General features: G+C 35.6%; 1 protein-coding gene across 1 annotated transcript in view; it reads left to right on the plus strand.

Annotated features, from left to right (window-relative positions):
- The window catches only part of LOC106074629 (G-protein coupled receptor dmsr-1-like), a 133,403-nt gene that overhangs the window by 107,340 nt on the left and 3,954 nt on the right, over window positions 1-22,109 (plus strand). The window lies entirely within an intron of this gene.

Below are 22,109 nucleotides of genomic sequence, written 5' to 3' on the forward strand. Positions count from 1 at the left end.
ACATCAGTTCTTCTTCTTCTTTGTTCTCATTTTACATGTTGGTGGGTTTAGATCAGCAATCCTATATCTGAGATGAACCGCGCAATGTTTTCCAGATCAGGCAGTTCTCTTAATAGCTTTGGTTCTATAGGAGGGCTTTGGGGCCAGAGTCCTGTTCGGGTCTATTGATTTAATATGCACCATTGATGGATATGGTCAGCATTCTGTGGTGATGCTCCAAAAGGGCATGTTTCGATCGTCCCGACATTTAACTTCCGGAACATATATTGTCTCATCCACCCCTGCTCTATACCATACAAACATTCAAACTAGTAAAGATAGTGTTGTAACCAAACTTATATCAATTCACTCTACAAAACGAACACAATATTTCTTCCAAACACATTCTCGGATCAAGTTTAAACTTCATACTATTATTTATTGTATCTAACAAAACAGAAATCAGTTTAAAAATTAATCAATTAATTAATCAATTAATTAATTTTAAAAAATGGAAATAAATTCTACCATACTGAGGGACATGTAAATGTGAAGTTCTTCCCTTATGAAAAGCTTTTTTTTTTTTTTTAATTATTTTTTTTTTATGGTTTGCATGTTTTAATATGCACTCAAACACTGGACTAACCAGAAATCATGAAAATGTTCGATCTGTTTACATTAACTCTTATGAGTGGGGATCCGCCGGGTGTTTTTTTTTCTAAGACCTGAATATTACATGTGACCTTTTTAGCTAGACGGTGGCCCCTGGGTCAAGCAATGGACTGAAATCTTCATCACATTTTCCATATTGAGAGACGGGGAGGGGGGAGGGAATCTGCTTGCAGTTGATTTGAAATGGGACTATCTGAAAACCAAGAATGTAAACACGTTTGGATTGTTAAACAAAATGTGTGTGCGTGTGTCCGTCTGTCTTTCTGTCTGTTTGTGTGTCTGTGGAGGGGCCGTTTGGGTACTTGCACTCAGTTACCTCAGTAATGGAAATCGGTCAGAATTAAAATGTTGACCCGTTTGCAGGGGACGTGGTCATTTGTTATTTTGAACTATTGCAACCATATTTACCTGCTCGGCTCAGTTCAAATATTTTGTTACTACCAGGAAATAACATTGACATATTTTATTTTTACATTTTTGTTTTTGACATTGACAATTTTTAAACAGAAAACAAGAAAAATATTTTTTTAACAATTAAAATAAGAAACAAAGCTTATCTGAGGGGACAAAACACCACATTTACAGCCATATCTCTTAATAACTAAGGATAAATTTCCCTTTATTTGGTATCAAACAAAATAATTAATAACTGTAATTAATTGACTAATTGGTCTTTTTTTTTGTTCATTTCTGTTTTGTTGGAACAATAACTAATTGTACAACGGTTCAACTAGATCCGAGAGTTGGAAGTGGGAGAAATAGCGTGCTCAAAACTTTGTACCAGACAGAAGGAGTGATTGGAAGTAGCCTTTGTAAAAACAATTTGCAGTTTTTTGTAGTTTTATTTAAATACTTTATTAATATAAATACATAGGTAACTCAGGTTCAAGGTCAGGTCAATCTCACGTTAAATTTTAACTTCAATTTTTTTTAAAACAATGATTTTAATTTTCTTTTATCGCTTTTAACAAACTATTTTCTTAATTAAATAAAACAATGACTACGGTTCATTAAAAAGATATTTTCAGACATTAATGTCATATATAGAATCTTAACTAACCATAAAACAAGGTCTGACTTAAAACTCAATGAAATCAAACAATATATTGGGGTATATATCTAAACACGCTTCTATATTTTTTACACTTCAGTTTATAACGAGGTGATCTTTGTCGGAGGGTACATATAGGTGTTTCTTAGCGGCCCCAGAAAGTTGAATAGCCGATATTAGTTTTGAGTGCTCTGTCTGTCCGTCCGTCCGTCCCGTTTAGAACACAGAAACTAGAAACTAGAAAAGATATTGAAAATCCAACATCATGATATTTCAGACCTTTCAAAGTTGTGCATTTTTCTTTCCTGAAAGCGACTCATTTAATTTTCAAAAGTAAATATGCAAGCATATTTATTTAAATAAAGTACACCGTTTTACAACTATTCACTATTAATAGTGAAAACAAAAAGAAAAGAAACTCGATACAAATAAATATAAATTTATATTTATAAATTTGTATGGAAATAATTGTGTTATTTTCTAAAAGAAAAAAAAAGTGTTTTAAAATAGTATTTGTATTACTTAACTAACAGATACGTTACTTAAATTTTAAATAAAATATGTACTTTTATTTAAAAATGAAAGAATATATTTAGAGTGTATGTACAATTGAAAATCCTCTAATAAGTAGTAGGCCTACTTCGCATCATACACTTCTAATGGTCGCACACACACTAAGCGACGTACAACATCAGAGGTAAGGGAAAAGTTTCTTTCTTGAGACCTGGAACGAGTGATTGGCCCTTGAGAAAACGATGAATAAGATAATCATTCAATAACATCAGATAAGCCAGGTTCACATTGAAGCATACCTTCTCAATCATCAGTTCATTGAATACATCAAAATATTAACAATGTAATAATAATAAGATTAATATACGCTCGTATCTTCGTATTCTGTGGTATCATGTCGTCATTAGGCCTAACAATAGAATATTATTTGTAAAACGTTCGATACTTACTCTAGTTAGAGTGGAGGAGATGGGCTTGTGAGTATTGGTAGTCTTTGGTTCATAGCTCCTGATATTCTTGCTAAAATATTGAAAGCTGCCTTTACCTGCCTGAGTAAACTACTCTTGGTTTCGATTGGAGATACTCGCCATAATCTTTGTAACCTTATTTTACATTATATTTGTTGCATCAAGTTGTAAACTATTTAAATTTGTCCAATAAACCGTCTGCTCTTTCTATATTTAATAAGAAGGATATAACATTCTTGACTAATGGATGCAGCTATTGGCTGAAGTCAATGACAATAAAAAGGGGACACAACTGTGTCTATAACTCTTATTAGATGGCATTGGATTTCATCGTGGAAATTTAGAAATACAGAACAGTTGTCTTTCTTGAACTACTGCATTGAAATGTTCACACAATGTTCACACAATGTTCACACAATGCAAATCATGTGATCAATATCATAATGTGACCATTGGAACAAAGTTTGGTGACATTCTGTAAAATTGTTAACATTATTGTCTTGCATTCTCCCTCTCTCTCTCTCTCTCTCTCTCTCTCTCTCTCTCTCTCTCTCTCAATAATCGTTTATGAACACAGGACTAAGGAAGCGTGTTTTTAAGTGCATATGAATATTTCCTTTTTTTCTCCCTATTAACAAAGGAAAAACTCAATAATTTCGAAATAAAATTGAAGAAGAAATAAAGACTCAATGAAAACGACGTGTCTTTATAAAAGTTACCAATTATCTAGGTCAATACTCAGCAGATTTTTTGTTCTCAGGAAATTTCTAGTTATATTTGATTGATTATGAAAGGTGTCATGTTGTTTGAAGAAAATTTCTTTTTAAAGAAGAGAACATTGAAAAATGAAATCAACAAATTGACTTTTGTTTCGTACTTCTGAACACTGAAGCTGCAGCTAAATAAATGTATACAATGATTTATACAGAACTCTATTAGGTTTGACATCGTCAATATAAACATTTTGACCATACCTCTTATTAGCTTGCAAATTCGTCATGGGTGGAACCTAGCCACGGATCTCGAAAACGGCTCTAATGATTTTCCTCGAAATTTAACAGTTTATGTATATCTTTTGGGAAAAATTACTACCTGATTGGCCTCACCGGGGAACTTTTGTTAGATTGTTATATTTTTTAAAATCCTCTTAAATTTTAAGTTGGATCTAGTTTGAACACACGTCAACATGCATTTTTGACCTTCATATTTGAATGTTGGGCGAAACTTCTATAAAGTGTGTGCCTTGTTGGTCACAAACGTGAATTGTTGCTAGGCTGGTCATAATTATTAATTATTCAAACACATCAACACCTGACTTGAGGAGACAGGAAGACGTGAGCAGTGAGACATGGAGAGGGAGAAGTGAGACAGGGAGAAGTGACACGCAGAGAAGTGATTAGCGAGAGAATTGAGACAGGGAGAAGTGAGACAGGAAGAAGTGAGACAGGGAGAAGTGAGACAGGGAGAAATGAGACATGGAGAATTGAGACAGGGAGAAGTGAGACAGGAAGAAGTGAGACAGGGAGAAGTGAGACAGGGAGAATTGAGACATGGAGAATTGAGACAGGAAGAAGTGACACAGGGAGAAGGGAGTCAGGTAGAAAGGAGACATGGACTTGGGAAACGGGAGAATTAAGACAGGAAGAAGTAAGACAGAGAGAAGGGGGACAGGTAGAAAAAAGACATGGAAAAGGAAGACAGGGAGAAGTGAGAGTGGGCGAAGTGAGCAGTGCGACAGTGAGACGTGAGACATAAGAAAAGTGAGACAACGTGAAGTGATGCAGGATGTGATGGGACCTAAGATGCATGGATACGGGCGTATTGATTTTTCGCTCGTCTGCACAAGAGAAAACAAAAATTGAGCTAAATGATCTTTTAACAAAATTTCAATATTTTTCGCATTTTTAACACTTGGCTGATGTCTGCTCATCGACCGCCTCACATCTGCGCGTATTATTTTTTAATCACTTTGGTTGTTGAGAAATTGGCGAAGGTGTCACCTTATCACAATCTATACTTCATGGATTAATTGACTTTCTTTTAAGTTATATAAATCATTAGAATGTTAAGTTTCATAGCAGTAATTTAATTTGCTCTGATTTGCAATTTGTTAACATTTTCAATTTACAATGCTTCTATTCAAGTCTCTCCTTCGTGGAGGGCGAAAGCTGATCTTGAATACCGCTCTAACGATTTTCCTATTTTCCTATGAATTTTACAGTTTATGTATATCAATCATAAAAGAATTACTAGCTCGTTGGCAATATAGAGACAACTCTAGTTTGAGCGTTATATTTTTCAAGTTGCTTCAATTTATTGACAAATCAAAAGATTCAATATCCAGTTTGATCCAAATATTTTTTTAATTTTTAAAATATTTTATTATATTTTAAATTGTATAAAGTAAAATGTATTTTTTTTTTTACTTTATTAAGAGTCAGTTTACGTTCTTTAAGCAATATAATACAGTTAGAAAGAAAAAGAAGAAAACGCGATCTGAAAAAATGTGGATACAATGTAATGAAACCTTAGGAAAAAGGTAACAAATTAGAAGAGAAATAATGAGATCATTTTGAAATGAACAACCCATCTAAGTTAGAGACGCTATATTGAAAAGTTACTATTACCAGTTAAAAATATATAATGACCTTGTGTCGCAAGTTTGGAAGCTCAGACCTATGATTCTGCAGTACCACAAGGACACTCTATGCTACATAAAATAGCTTATCAACACTCCCATATAGTGCTCACCAGATACACTGTAGACTACTATGATGATGTTCAATATTCAGAACTGAACAACAATAATTACCATATGACAATGTTACTTTTTTTTTGTTTAAAAAAAGGGGGCGGGGGAATAAACTAAAAGGAATCGTACCGGTACTCTATCTCGAGCAGTCGCCTAGCGTTAGAAAAAGTGATCATGTGAACAGCCTCGACCAAACATCAAAAGTTAAAAATAAAAACCTAAAAAAAAAACAACACAAGAGAATAAAATTAAAAATAACGCTCATAAAAAATACAACAAAAGATAGGGAAGGGGGGGGGAAAGTAATTGAAAATATTGTTTATTTTCAAATAAACGAAAAAAAAGTTAATTAAATTTTGAATTGAACAAGCTTTTTGTCTCGTCTTATCAGCTTCCTAATGCTACATGGAATCAGGAATTTAAACATTGGAACCTTTTATTAACTCACTTCCGTCTGTCTATCTGGGTGAATTCTTTTAGCCCTTTTGTCCTCCCACTTTCCATTCTAGGATCAAGTTGATATTGTGCACAATTATTCATTGTTATTGACAACATTCGACTCAATCTAAAAATTAAACGATTATTTATATAAAAAGGGGAAATTAACTATTCAATATTGAGGTATGACAGCGATTGAACGGTCGTCTCCCTTCAGTCAATATAAGCTTTGTTATTATGAGGAACAGTTGTCAGCAAATAGCAAGGCCCTGATTACTGCTGATTTTATTTTTGATTTAGATTCGAGCCTCCTCGGGTTGAATATTTTCTGACGGCTGTGCCCTAAATGCCTGCTCTGAAAATGATCTGCAGAGCTTCGTCAGTGACTTCTCAAGAGCATTCTCAGACTTTGGCCTTACCATTAACACAAAAAAGACTGAAAGTCTGCCTGCTCCAGGGAAAGCCTACTCGGATCCAAACACCAAGATAAATGGACATGACATAAACGCAGTGGACAGTATTCACGTATCCTGGCAGCACACTCTGCAGAAACGGAAAGATCGATAATGAAATCGACCTGAGTATCACCAAGGCCAGTGTATCTTATGACAGACTGTCTAAAAGCGTCTGGAACAAACGATGTATAACCACAAATACAAAGCTAAGGATCTATCGAGCTGTCATCCTCCCTACATTGGTCTATGCCTCAGAAACGTGGACAGTGTACAGTAAACATGCAAAGATACTGAACCACTTCCACATGACATGTCTAAGAAAAATACTGAATGTCAAATGGCAAGACAAAATACCAGATACTGAAGTCCTTCGAAGATCGGGTCTGCAAAGCATCCACACAATCCTGATGCAGTCCCAGCTGCGATGGGCAGGACACGTATGCAGAATGGAAGACCGCTGCATCCCTAAACGACTTTTGCATGGCCAACTAAGCGAAGGAAAGCGCTCACAAGATGGTCTAGGTAAACGCTTCAGGGACACCCTCAAAGCTTCTCTGAAGGCGTTCAGCATAGACCAGGCCACCTGGTAGACAGAGGCACATGGCAGAGCATCATGGCGTCAGGTTGCTGAGGAAAAAGGAACAACGCTGGCAGAGGAAAACGCCAGAGAAGAAAAGCAAGGCCAATGACACTAGCTCCAGCTGGATTAACCTGCCCAGTGTGCAGCCGAACATTCCGGGCTCACATAGGTCTCACCAGCCACATGGGGAGGCATGGAACCCCAGTGCAAGGTCCTCGGCCCCCTGAATGACAAAGTGGTCATCATCGAACCACGACTGACGAACTGTAGCTGTATAGGGGTTACAAGTTGCTTTTATTTATTTATCCATTCATTTATTTTTAAACTGTATGGAACTTATGCTTGGTAGGATGTAACTTTAAATCTCCAAGGTAGCGCTTCTTTTTCGATGACGCCTTGGCAAAACATCGCAGCTTAATTTTTAAGTAAAATTATCTAGAGGTTAATTTCCTTAATCAATTAATTGACCAAAGTGACTTAACCTAGTCATTATTTCTATTTCCTTTCCCCTCCCCTTTCCTCCAGCTGGTTGACCTTACTTAAAGAATTCTCTCCCCTGCCTGATCAACATAATGAGAATAAGCGCACGAGCTGGGCGGTTTATCGTCTGCGACCTTGTCGTGTCATTGAACATACATACTTTTCTTTCGAAATGTAAGTAATTAACCTTCCAGCCATGTTTAGAACAGTGTGACCCAATTACAAGTTTGAAATGGGCGTAATAAAGAACTGATTGGGAAGGGAGATAAATGCATGCTACGACTAAGTTTTTATGGTCTTGACGATGGCTGGAAGATTACCATTCGTTAATAAGGCCAGGTCTTAGGTCACGGTATGTGTGTGTGTATGTGTAATGTAAGCGTGTGTGTTTAAAAAGCCGGGTAAATATTTTATAGTTGAATTAACATGAACATTTACTCCCATTGTCTAGTGTTCACAGTTATCTTTAAGAAAGCATATTCAAAATTAAACTTTTATGGATACTAAATATTTTTTAAAGCGCAGTTTAAATTACATTTTTATTAACGATTTGAAAGTATATAACAATTCCCTCCAAGAGCATAATAAAATCCATTTAATTAGATTAACATCAGGATCCTTTTATGGCTCTGGAAGCTCTCGTGCATTCTCCCAGACCCTAGGTCGAGCTGACAAAATAGCTTGTTAATGAAAACTGTTTTTTTTTTTGTTTGTTTGTTTTGTTTGGTTGTTTTTGTTTTTGTTTTTGTTTTAACACTTTGTAAATGTAATTCCCATCGTAAAAACTAAACTTCGAGATAGAGAATCTTCATTTTGATTATGAAAAGGCCATTAAGTAATAATATCGTGTTGTTGTTTTTTTTTGTTGTTGTTTCACTTTTTTTTCACGTCTGGTTTGTCATTTCATTTGAGAGTTATCTGTTGCTTTTTTTTTTCATTCTCATTTTTGTTTCTCTATCAATTTTTCTTTGTTTCCCTAGCGCTGGTCTATTCTAGATCTACTACATCAAGTTTAGTGCTCGCTGGTTCAAACCCATCAGTTATACGTATTTTATCCGTTGGCGGCAGTCCCTAAATAAAATTCAGTTAATAAGATACGAAATGGAAAACATTTTTAAGTCAAGCTTTAAAAAATAGGAATTTAGGAAAAATGTTTAGAAGTAAACTTCGAATTTGACATTCACAAACATTAACTCTTTTGTGTTTTACTTAAGGCTGAAAAATGTCGTCTATGTATTTTTTTAGCGGCCCCTGTAAGGGGAAAAGCCGCTATTAGGTTTGTGCTAAATGTCCGTCTGTCACACTCAGATCTCGAAAACTAGAAGAGAAATGAACTTTTTTTTTTCACCATGCGATGCAGCTTGAAACTTTTAGGTGCAACGGCTACTTTTGGTTTTCTAAAAGCAAACCGTTTAATTTATAAAATTAATTAATCAAGCAATTTTTTCATAAAAATACACCAATTCTAAGAAAATGACATACATGTAAGGGAGGAAATGTTACAGAAATGTTAACAAAGAAAGGCAATTATATGTATACTTTCAGTATCACAAAGTCGAATGTGATTATAAAATGTAAAGAAATTTTCACAACAAATAAAAATGTTAGTTAAAGGTGTTTTTCTTGTCAACTAGCTGTTAAAATTAAAAGAAAACATTTATGTTTGTTTATAAAGATTAAGAATGCACTTTGTATGTAAATATCACGCACATTTTTTAAATGAACTTTTTATGCAGCGACTTTCGTGCAGTAGCGTGACAAGTAGCGGCAAAACGTGGTACTAATCAGTTTGCTCCCCTTTATTTATATGTGAGCTCTGCTGATCGCACTGGATGACATTTTTCGATTTCTTTCTAAAAGACAATTTTTTTTTTTTGACATTAGTGTATAACTTTCATATAGCAAAAGCCATTACCTTTCATAGAATAATAACATATCAATGGATCACATCAGGCAACTAAACCATTATGTTTCATAAAACTATTGCATTCACAAGCCCTTCATATTTCTAAAACTTGTCCAATCCTACTTATAAGGTGTACACGCTTTCGAGATCCAGGTCCTTAAAAAGATTCATGATTAACAGCAGTGGGTTCGTTGAGGAATTTCTTTCATATCAATGTTACAATCACAGCAGACGTACTGTAACAGTTTATCTCCTTTCAATATCAAATATTCTAATATTGGCTCTTTTTTTTTAAAGCCTAGTGTCAACGTTTCCCTGATGGCGCCACGTCTGGGCTGTTGGAATTGTTTCAAACGTTTCTTTTTTTTTAATAAAGATTTGATTTTATATTTGTGTCTCTCAATGGGACTGCAGATCCTGGTAGGATTGTCACAGAGCCAATGTTCATTTTCATCATCTTGATCAAATAATAGGAAGAAAACAAAAAAAATGAAATACAGAGAGAGAGAGAGACAATCACACAGAGAGAGAGAGAGAGACAATCACAGAGAGAGAGAGAGAGAGAGAGAGAATCAAAATAAAAGAAAAAAATTCATGAACAAATATATTTGTTCATGAGACGAGAATTAAGAAATAAAGACACACAAAGCTTTTGAAACAAAGATGGCCAGGCCAACCAAAGACACAGTTCGCACGAAGCATTCATTTAAATCATCCTAACATGAGCATTGACTTTATTTAAGCATCTACCTGGTCAATTGAGTAGGCACGAAGAAAGGGTCGTACAACGTGAAAGAATAAACCGAATTCGCTCTTTCCTGATAATTGCTAAGCGAAAATAGATTAGGTAACGCGAACTGTCACAGCACCCCTACGTCTTTTTCTCTTATCTTATATATTACAGACGTTACTTTAACAAAAGAAGATAATTACGTCCTACGCATTTCGTGTTTCTATGCATGTTAATTAATGACTTAAACTTACTAAGTCATTGGTTTTCGAGGCTGATTCTCCCTACGTAAGCCCTAATTCAAGAGACAGGTGAGATCTAGTTGGATGTTGGAGGCAAGAATGATCTTTCTGGATCCATGTTCCATTTCATTCTTTTCTTTCGACATTCATTTCTCCCTGCTGATGCGTGTTGATATTCTTAAACATCATTCTCTCCAGATCTCTGACACGACAAACTCGGTTCGCAAGTTAAAAAGGAAATTCTACATCTATGACAAATGATAAGGAAATTCTACAATTATGGTTAGAGAAAAGGAAATTCTACATCTATGGCAAATGATAAGGAAATTCTACAATTATGGTTAGAGAAAAGGAAATTCTACATCTATGGCAAATGATTAGGAAATTCTACATCTATGGCAAATGATAAGGAAATTCTACATCTATGACAAATGAGAAATGAAATTTTACAGCTCTGGCAATTGAAAAGAAAGTTCTACATCTCTGGCTAGAAACTCAGTTATTCGGAGTAGTGTCTCACAGGTCGAGTCACACTGAGGATACTGTACCCCCGGAGCTTCAGACACTTGTGCAGGATATGCCCCACTGTTTCTTCCGATTTCCCTTCAGTATGAGCTATTTGCATCTTGATTTCACCGGAATCATGCAAAGTAAACGTCTTAGGGCAAAATTATCTCATCAGATTCTGCATCAGATATGAAACCTTTAGGCAGCTTTTAACTTATTTCATTTTTTTAAACAACTAATACCTCTTTTTTTTCTCTTTCTCTCTCTTTCTTTTCTCTTTCTTCCTCTTTTTATTTCTTACCCTCCTGTCTCACTCAACCTATCATTCTATCTCTCTCTCTTTCACGGACACATGCATTTAACATTGAAACGAATATTCACTCACTATTTTGCCCAAAAAAAAAAAGGCGTAAGTAGCTTTGAAAAGTTTTCCTAAACGTGAACATGTCAATCGTAAAGGTCAGGTTAATCTTTCTTTCATTGTCTGTGTCAAGTGGCACTGAACTGGTCTCTTCCTTTCTCTCCACCTTCACCCCATTCCCTCCTCTCGAGATTGCCAGCTTGACTTGATTCTTGCAATAGTTGATTGTTTGCTATTTCAATACTGAAAGTAATGGGGAGATAGAACACAAAAAGATATTGGCTGAAATATTAGAAAGAAAACTTAATTAAAATAGCATTTTTAATGCTTAAATTTTAAAAGCTTATATTGTATGTATTACGTTGGGTGTGGTAGAATAATTAGATCACGACCCAGGCTGCTAAGCATTCCTCTGTCGTATTCAAAGTACGTTATATGCATATAACTCATTTTATCAATCTTAGTGTCTTTGTGGTGTTTGTTGATGTGTTTGTTGCAGTGTTTGTTGTTATATTTGTAAGCTATTTCTTTATATACTTTTATAACACACTAATTAGTTTACTAGTCACTTTTTTTTATAGCTAATCTATTTGGATTTCCATCTAGCATTGTTGTTCTTGGTTTCTAAGTTGTATACGATTCTTTAAAATTCTTGTGAAACCCAGCTTATATAAAGTTTGAAGATAGCTCAATCCTGTGGTGTGACTGGACACGTTGGAACGAATAGGAACCATTGTTTTTTTTTTTCAGATTATTAGCAATAAATTTCTTCCTCTGTCTCGGATGAAGGGCTATTGTTCAATCGCTCCTGTGTCTAATTTGTACAACTTCCCAGTCAATGTTCTTGTTATATAAATACCTAATTAAATAGAATCATGGAAAGGATTTTTATAGTAACCTCTATTTACTATATAGTCAAAATATATAGATGCAAGTTACCGACACTGAAGGGAGATCGGAATAGACCGAAGTAAATTGTCTCCAAAAGCTGAGTGTATTCTTCAGTGTCACTCGGATTCGACCAGCATCTAGGCTGTGGGATACTTTTGCAAACTTAGATAATAAATAAGGGTTGATAAAACATTTTTACAACTGAGACCAACAAACCAAATGTTTTCTTTTACGTGACTATATGGATGTTCCTTCAGATTTTGATGATAATTACATCCTAGCCAAAAGCCGCAGGACAACAGGGGATGGCAGCGGGCAGGGTTGTAAACCCGGTATCATCGAAACCACCGAACGATTGCCCAGAACGCATACCACATGACCTGAGGCCAGGGAAGAAATGCACATTTATGTAAAATAAATGCAGTTTTTGTTTTCAAAGAATTGTTATTACAAAGGAAGACTTCTTATCACAAGGAGCAGCCAGTACATTTGTTTACAACATTACATTGATCAACAAAAAACTGAGAGAGAAAAGGGGGGGGGGAGAGAAAGAGAAACTTTTAAAAGAGGGAGACTCAGAGAGAGCTTGTAAGTCGATAAATTTATATGTTCAATAATAATAGAATCCAAGAGAAAGTAATGTTCAAGAATTCTGTTCTTTATTTTATAAACATATTCAATAGTCTGCCCAGACAAATGTCGATGTCTTTATTTTGTATTCCCGTCACGATTTACGAGCTGCTCAAAGTGATAACGCGTTCATACACATCGGCGTCACTTAAAGTTGTTGTTTTTTTTTTGTATGTCTTTGGACCACATCTTTATTCTAAGTGAGGAAATTTCTTCAATAAATTGTCCCAAACGTTACGTAAGATTTACTGACAATTACTTACGGCTCTATGAATTGTGCAAGAGTGTAGGTCTATTTGTGAGTGTATTTAGTATTATGAATTAAATTCATATTTGCATATATTTTAATAGTATTTTTAAATACTTAAAAAATGTTTACAATAACGACATTCGGTAGGACAACCGATCTTGAGAGGATTTTAGCTATTCCATATTCTCATACATACTATTTGGGGGGTGAATGAAAAGTTAGTCAGAATAGATTTCTAGTTGAGAAAAAGTTGGATGTCTTCTACAACTCCAGATCAAATGGTTTCCTTGATTAAATCATCATTTTCTAAAGACTTATAAAAAAAAAAAAAAACTCCCAAACTTTTTCTTATAGAAAACTATAGACCAAATTTCACATCCGCTACTTATGCCTGTTGAAGTACCCCGCATTTTAATTTTTTATTTGCGGTACTGAAAGCACCGCAGCAGCAGCCTCGGTTCTATTCAACATATACCACAATCAACTTAGTTTCCTATGTTAGGAATATGTCCACAATAAGTTTAGATTACATTCTCGGATCAGCACTTTCTAAAATGCTTTTCTATGTAGGGCAAAATATAAACTATTACAATGAGCTTCGGACAGACAGAGAAAGAAAAATTAGAAAGGGAAACTATACTAAAAGTACGTTTTTTTTCCTCGTCCGTTTGTTACCTTTTTCACCATATTCCCTCTCTTAGACTAAGTCAAATAATTCATCGACTTTTTAATTGGACAAAGAAAAAACAGTGTGAGGGCGAACCAATTTTACAAAGCTTATATCAACTTACTTTGTCTGTCTGGCACAAAGTTTATATCTACTCACTCTGTCTGTCTGGTACAAAGTTTATATCTACTCACTCTATCTGTCTGGTACAAATTTTGAACCCGTGATTTCTCCCGCTGCCTTTCTCTGACCGAGTTCGAAGTCTAAACCATTATTTATTGGACCTAACATAACATGAATCAATAAAAAAAAGACAATCAACTAATTGGCGAATTAATTACCGGTAGTTAACTATTTCGTTTGATAACGAAAAAGGGAAACTAATCCCTCTGTCTAAAGAGATATGGTTATGGATATGCGGGTTTTAGTCCCCTTAGATAAATGGTACATGTTGTTTCTCTGACACCCATTCTCGGATCAATTAAACAATTATTTACTGTACCTCACAAAACATGTTATATTTCTCTAAATTAAACAATTATTTACTCTACCTCACAAAACATGTTATATTTCTCTAAATTAAACAATTATTTACTCTACCTCACAAAACATGTTATATTTCTCTAAATTAAACAATTATTTACTCTACCTCACAAAACATGTTATATTTCTCTAAATTAAACAATTATTTACTCTACCTCACAAAACATGTTATATTTCTCTAAATTAAACAATTAAATATTTGGTAATTAATTATTTTGTCTGATATCAAAAAAGTAAAATAGCTTCTGCATTATTGAGATATATACTTGTAAGCGTGTCTGTCTTAGATAATCTTAGTTATTTTTTAATGATTTATAGATTGCTTGTTCTACGCACCCTACCAGCACCCCAAACACACACTAGGGGTGTTGTTTTGCTTTCCCCCCCCAACCCCCCCCCCCCCGCGAATGCTACGTTGTAAAGAAGTATGTTCACAATAAGAATTGTTTTCTAACTAAAATTTCTTACTATTATCTTACTCAGAAATGTGTCAATATTTTATATACAATTAGTTTATGTTATTTTATTTCATTTATTACTACTACTATTACAACGGTGCAAGCATCTTATATTTAGTTTACAAAGTTACAATACTTATACAAAACACTCGAGTTCAGGTCGTTGACTCTCTCCCCCGTCCTTTGTACTGTTCAAATCTGAAGTCAGGAAATCTTGAGCTATCGCTGAGTTTTAAGGGGCTCTGGAATTTAGAGATGTTATGAAGTGTTATGAAGTGTTTGTACACGTTATTTTTCCCATACCCAATCTCGAATCAAGCTGAAATTTTGCACAATGATATCTTTTACATGACAACACAATAATCTTTTTTTTTATAAACCAATTAGTTAATTAATTATTGATAAACAAGAGAAAGAAAATGTACTTGACTGAAGTGGTGGTATAAGCTGAATTAGTCCCCTTTATAGGTCGCCGCCCTCGTTAACCTTAGGCCACAGAAACAGATGACCTTTACATCATCTTCCCTATAGACCGCAAGGTCGAAAAGGGGAACTTTATTATTTTTTTTATAGGTCGCCGCTCTAAATTGAGACAAACAATATATAACTATACAATCTATTCTAGTCATAAGTACCTCACAAGTTGAGTTGTTAGCACGTCAGCCCGAGGAGGCGTTAGCCACGAGTTCGAATTCAGGTCGTTCGTAACTAAATTTCAATATATAGTACAAGAAATGTGCTTATTAAATCGTCGAATAACGCATCCTTCATACACACCCCACACCACACACACCACCACACCACACACACACCACACACACCTTTTTTTAAAAAAAAATCTAGAAACTAATTGACCCTCATTGATCTATCGAAGACTCACCAGAAAGCACGCGCGTTCAATGTATTAAAAGGAATTTCTGGTACAAGGTGATTCTTCTCTATTGATATCTTTTATCTTTGAAACAAAAAAATGTGTGGGAGGGGGGTGGGAGTGAAAATGCACACATATTATCGACTTTATTTGCCTATCCTCCTTACATCACGTGACTCGTTACATCTGTTTATCTCCGGCGTAAATGTCTGGCTATAAATAGACCTGAACAGAGCGCTACATAATGGGGGGAAAAAATGGAAAATAAAAGAGCAAGAAGCTGGGTAGGAAGTGATGGACTTGTGGGAAGGGACAGACTTGTGGGAAGGGAGAAATTGTCAATGAAAACTTGTTGACTATTTTTCACTGGAGATTGTTTCGCTTGGTTTTATTAACTTAATTTTTAAGTCATCTTGTTATCGTCGCTCGTGCATGGAATGAATACAATCGACATCGAATAGTGTCAAGTTTAGAGTCTTGCAAAACAGTGGAGGCCCCTAGGCAATCATTTGTGGAGGACCCTATTCTTTTTTAAAGATTTTAGTGACAATAAGATGAATTAATAATAGTAATGGCAATGTCTTCGATCCCGAAGATTAAATGGATGAGTGCAGTGTTTCACATGACCATGCCAAACTAAGTTGCGACCAAAATATTTTTCCACATCTGATGCAGACATAGCGCCATAGCCGTTGTCCGCTGGGGGTCTATTTAAGTTTTTTTTTCTTTTTTTCTGCGCATGTCTTCAACATGTGAGAACCAAAGAATCTGAATTAGTGCTATGGTAATGAATCATTAGAGTACCTGTATATTTAATATTAGTTTCATTCTTATTTTCGCACTAGGTATGCAAATTGACTATTTTTTTTATTCTCTTTAGTTTGGGGAAGGGTTAAGGGGCGGCTGCACTGTGTGGATTGCCCTAAATCCGGCCCTGATTGCAAATATTTTCCATCTGGAAAAGTGCCACTAGAATTGAGTCTAAGTCTGAGACTGTGTGACGTTGATAAGACATAACCTTCTCCGGCTTGGATGAAAGCAATCTTTCTGTCTAAGATGTTTCCAAGCAGGTGCAAATCTTTAGCACCTGTTTTTTTTTTTTCAAGGGCTGTTTCTAAGACAATGGACACTAGAGAGATAGACCGAATGCCGAGCACCCTCATCTCGTTTTCCTTATCAACAACTGCGGTGAGGGTGTCCGTCAAAGGGAGAACGATATCTTTTAGGAACAGTTTGCAGATTGTGACTTGTTTGGTGAAGAGTTCTTTTACCCCCGCAAAGTGCAATGAACCAAGTGACTTTATTTGCTTCCTAGTAGGCCTAGTCGTTTCCCCTAACGAACATTTTCCACCCATGTCGTTAAAATGTAAGGAACTGTGTAGTGTAGATCTGTATACAAGAATGTTTGATTTGTTTGCTGGAAATTAAAATGTAAGCTTTAATTTTGACAGCATCTTTAAGTTATGGAGGCGCGGTTGCTAAGTGGTAAAGCACTTGGCTTCCGAACTGGAGGGTCCAGGGTTTGAATCGTGTCGAAGACTGGGATTTCTAATTTCGCAATCTTTAGGGTGCCTCATTGGTCATTGTGCTGGCCTCAAGACACCCTAGTAAACCGTGGGCCAAAGAAAAAAAAAGAAGACTTTTACATCATCTGCCCTTTACTTTATAACTCTCCTTAAGTGATATACTTTAGGAGATGATCAAACCGGTGCACTGGAGATTTTTGCATATCAAGTAACTTGGAGAAAGAATTATTAAAAATTATTATTCATTTCATTTCATTGTAAAAAGTTAATGGTTGATATTTATAGTTACATTTCTGTTACGTTTTGAGGAAATGACAAGATTACTTCCTTCAAAGCGTGTTAAGAAATGTCAGTAATGAAACATTGTTGCGATTTTTTTATATTTGTTTAGATCAGAGATAAGAAAATGGAGTGGGGGGGGGGGGAGAGAGTTCTAGGCGAGCTTCTGGGTGGTGCATGGAAAAGTGGTAATGGCTGACGATGTATTTTAAATCTTTCTCTCCTAACTGACGATACCCACTTTGATTCCATCAGAACGTGTTCAATAATAACGGAGATAAAGAGTTAAAAAGGTAAAAGAAAAACGTGTGAATGTGTAATGGTGAAAGAAAAGGGATGGGGGTGGGGGGATCGTTAGCTTTAAAATGTCTCCTCAAGTGTGTGTTGTTGTTTTTATGTTTCATGGGAGTTACATTAGGAAGAGGAGGGTGGGGTAGTAGAAACAATGCTTTTAGTTTTAAACAAATTACTTTTTTTTCCCACTCATATATCTTACAAGCAGTTGTGTGATGAGTGCTAGGGAAATAGTGAGACATTCTTTCACCCAGAAGTATGCTGGCACTATAGCTTTATCTATCTGGCTCTTGTGGAAACGATATCTAAGACTTTGATAAACTCTTTTTTCGCTTTCCGGCATAATTGGTTTTGTTTTGGTTTTAGAAGGAAACGTTTGCACTATGGTCCAGATATGAAGTCTTGTAATGAAAAGTTCACAAACAAAAATACACTTCTTGTACGATCCAAAGCAAGCTCATGAAACAAATGGTACAAATAAATATGTTTCTTTAATGAATAAACTAAGTCTTCTTTTTTTATTAATAACTACGTTTTCAACAAAATAGCCAAAAAATATAGCCCAACACTTTAAAAAAAAAAAGAATGGGAAGTAACAATGAAAATATTTATGAATGCGACAAGTACCAGGAATTGCCTCCCTCTCTCTTTGAAAGCGCGTGATGTAAATTGCTGTGCTATCTCGTAGCGCACTGGTTACCAACCTTATTTTGAGGTATGATATCCTGTCCGATACGAGTATTTCTGACCGGTTCTCCAATAAAGACAGAGCTTTGTGGTCAGTAGTTTTGTGGGGCTGGATAGCACCAAGCCACAAGGAGAACGTGGATGTCGATAGTGTATCGCTGGTCATAGTCTTAGACAGTAGTTTTTATAGTACTACTAGCCGGGCATTACTCGCGGCCTGCGGGCCTTGGTTTCTGTATGACTAATCTAGTAGACTGGATTCTCACTTTCAAGTTTGTCTCTTTCGCCACGAAAATAAAAGTAGTTTTGCGAAAATGGGTTCACATCAACATCAAATATAAAATACTATGGAAATTAATTTACCAGATTTGTTAAAAGCGAATAGAGACAACTTTAGCAATAAAAATGAAAGTATCGCGAGATGAATTGGATATAAAGTACAATTAAAACAGGTTTACCGATTTTTTAATTAAAGGGGAGCATAAAGTACGTCAGGACGTCTAAATTCGCAGATATAAGGAACGAATTTATGTAAAAGTGCTTTTGAAACACAAATTTAAAGGTTAATTGTATTAAATAATGAAATCAGTAGACTATACTGTGTCTTTCGGAGTGTCAAAGTATAAAACTAAGTGTAGTTCTTAAAATTAGATCTAGATTTAGATCCATTCGATCTTGTATCTGTAAACATAGCCTAGATCCATGAAATAGTAGGCTAACACTTTCATAGAGTTGGGCAACTTGTTTTTTTCAGGGTCTTAAGTGTGTTTTTTAAGTCACGGTTCTAGTTAGTACCCAAGGAACATTTCTGCCAAGTTTTATCAAGATCGGTCAAACGGTTATGATTTTATGCGGGACTTACATACATACATTCGCCTAACTTTCTACTTTCTCCAATAGATCAAAATTACCCCCATCGGTCTGCATGTGTGTTATTGTTTTCATGTCTAAATTCTTATTTTGTGTTGTTGTTTTTTTTTAATGTATAATTTCTAGGATTATTTTTTGGTTTTGAAAACAAAACTAGCCGACTTGGCACTTCTAATCTTGAGTTATAATTGTGGACATACACAAGAAACTCTTTCTTCAAAATGACATGACTATTGAGAAAAAACGACTGAGTAATGAATGAACCATTTGTTTTCTTATTCAAATGAATTTATCGGGAGCGGCGAAAGTTTTTGAGAACTTATAAAACAATTTGAACACTGAGAAACTTGTCTGAGTTCTTGAGATCAAAGCCAAACTCTGTTAAAACACATCAATCTTTACATCTATATGTTTCTTTTCAACTGGTATTTTTAGAAACCATAAACTTTCGTTTTGAATCTATTTTAGAATAACAAATGTATTCTTACACCTCACAACAGTCTATTGTCGCGTCCTTTCAAGTTTATACTTGTATTAGGAGTAGATTGTTCTTTCACCTAATATTTCTTTGTTTCTTCTCTACCTCTCTCTCAATCTCTCTCTTTCTCTCTCTCTCACTCTCTTTCTCTCTCAGTTCTAGCACCATAGAAATGTTAAGTTAAAAAAGTACAAAGTTTGCTTTAACTAGAAACGAATTCCTCCGGGTTATACTAAGAATTTAGCACACAGATTATTGAGGATTTCGGGTTCGAAGCCCAACACTGGGTGGGAGGGGGGTTATTTTGGGTTGAACCTTCTGTGTATATGATAAGCGCATTAAAGCAGGAAACGTCAAATAATGGAGCAACTGAACTAGAGAGAGTGTTTGCCTGACGTCACTGGGGGTAAACCAATCCAATGGAACATCATTTATAAATAACAATGTCTGAGAATAAAATACGTTTTCAAGCTGATCCACTTACATTCCCAGTCAAGAAGAGATGGGTTCAATACAAAAAAATAGATTTTTCTTTTTTAATGAGCTCTGTATCTGTCAAACAATATTTTGTTTCGGACATAATTAGATTTTTTTTTCTCTGATCTGTTGGGAAGTTGTTACTTCTGTAGAGAAGGTTGTGAGTCTGCTGAATGGAGATGATGTTATTTGTAGTCCGCGAGTTCTTATTATTACTACTTATGATATGTACAATTTTAACAGATTAATACAAATACGGCCTCTTTAGAAATATAACAATTTATTCAAGCAAGAAAGGCACAATCTACTGGCGTCAGATCTGGGGAGAAAATACATCCTTTCCTAAGCACTACTACCAGATGTCTCCTTGTCCGTTAGTCTGTCTCTAAGCTTTTTCCGTTCTAAGTTCTAAGTTCTAAACTCTAAACAGTCGCATCACTAAGGAAATTCCCGATTAGTCCCAACTTCTACGCGTCTATTAAGTCATTACGTCATTACAAAAAGATTTTCGCACTCTTGGAACTGCTAGGAAAGAGAAATGACAGCAAAGTCAGAAAGAAAAAAAACTAGACTTTTGACCGTTTGCGTAGGCTCCCAAAATAAAATCCGCTTTATCTTCTGAAACTGAAAGCGTTTAAGGAGTATTCTTCGGGTGCATGCAGAAAAAGATTCTAGTAAACTGGATCTACGCATTAAAAATAGGGCGATGTGGAATAATAATAATTTATAAATCGCTGTTAACATACAAAATTTAGACTCATGGCGCTGTAATAAAATTACAAACACAAACACGAGAGCTAAAATGACAAACTAATTTAAACAAGGTTTTAAACAGGTAGATCTTAATGTTCTTCTTGAAAGTAGTGTAGCATGTTGTCTGTCTGAGATCAATGGGGAATGAGTTCCAAACCTGGTCCGTGCACTGAAAAAGCCTGCAGACCGTAGTTTTTGAGGGAGAAACGTGGCACCACTAGAAGCGTTGAGTGCTTCGAGCGCAGGGCTCTCTGAGGGACATATGGAGTAATCAGTTCGCTAAGGTACAAGGGCATCTCCTTGTTATATATACACTGATGACAAAGTGTGGCAACCTTGTAATCGATTCTCGCTTTCACGAGAAGCCAATGGAGCGTGCGCAAGAGTGTAGTAGCAGAATCTTGTCTTGTTTTTTCTGAATACGTTGCAGCTTGGCATTTTGTCATCAGGTATACCTGCTTGCACGGCGTTGCAGTAGTCAAGGCGGGAGATTATGAATGCCTTAGCTAGCTGCAGATAAAGACCCTTGCAGAGCTGACTTATGTGTGGGTCGAAAGATAGAGTTGAGTCGAAGAAAACTTCAAGATTCCACACTACATGGACAAAAGGAACCTGGCAGTTCGTGATAAAAAGAGAATCTGTGTTTTCGACTTTTGAGACGTTGTTCCGAGTGTCAATCTTAGTTATTTCTGTCTTGTCTTCCTTCATCTTGAGTTTATTCTCAACCATCCAATCGCTCATCCTTGTAACGGTACCACTGATTTTCTCTGCTCTGAGGGTACTGAGGTATCGTATAACTGAATCAGAGGCGATTGACCAAAACTAGGAGACAAAATACAAATGCTGAGAAAAAACAATTCTGGGCCGCTTCTTGTGTTAGTGTTACAATGATTTTGGTATTTAGAAGTTAAATCTGAGGACACAGTATGCCATTATTTCTACTACTGATCAAATACTAACAGAAGTCTCCTCTTTCCTAAATAAAAAACTTTAATTGTCTAAGTGACAATCATAAAACCAGAGAACACATAATATACTTCCTGTAATAACACATATAGAGTTCATATTCAATAATAAACCCGCGGAAGTAGACTTAACAGGAAGCTTAAAACTTATAGACGCGAACGAACTGATCGGGGTTGCGAGACAGGCCCCAAAAGAAAAGTACTTCATCAACACATCCACAACTGATACAAAAAATTACAATTTCTGGTTGCTCTCATCCTCAGCCTACTAGACAGAGAGCGACATTAGAAGTAGGTTCTGTTAGCGGAAAGAAACCATCTCCATTGCATTATTTAC

The sequence above is a fragment of the Biomphalaria glabrata genome, chromosome 13 (genome assembly GCF_947242115.1).
Source record: "Biomphalaria glabrata chromosome 13, xgBioGlab47.1, whole genome shotgun sequence".
NCBI classification, from domain to species: Eukaryota; Metazoa; Mollusca; class Gastropoda; family Planorbidae; genus Biomphalaria; species Biomphalaria glabrata.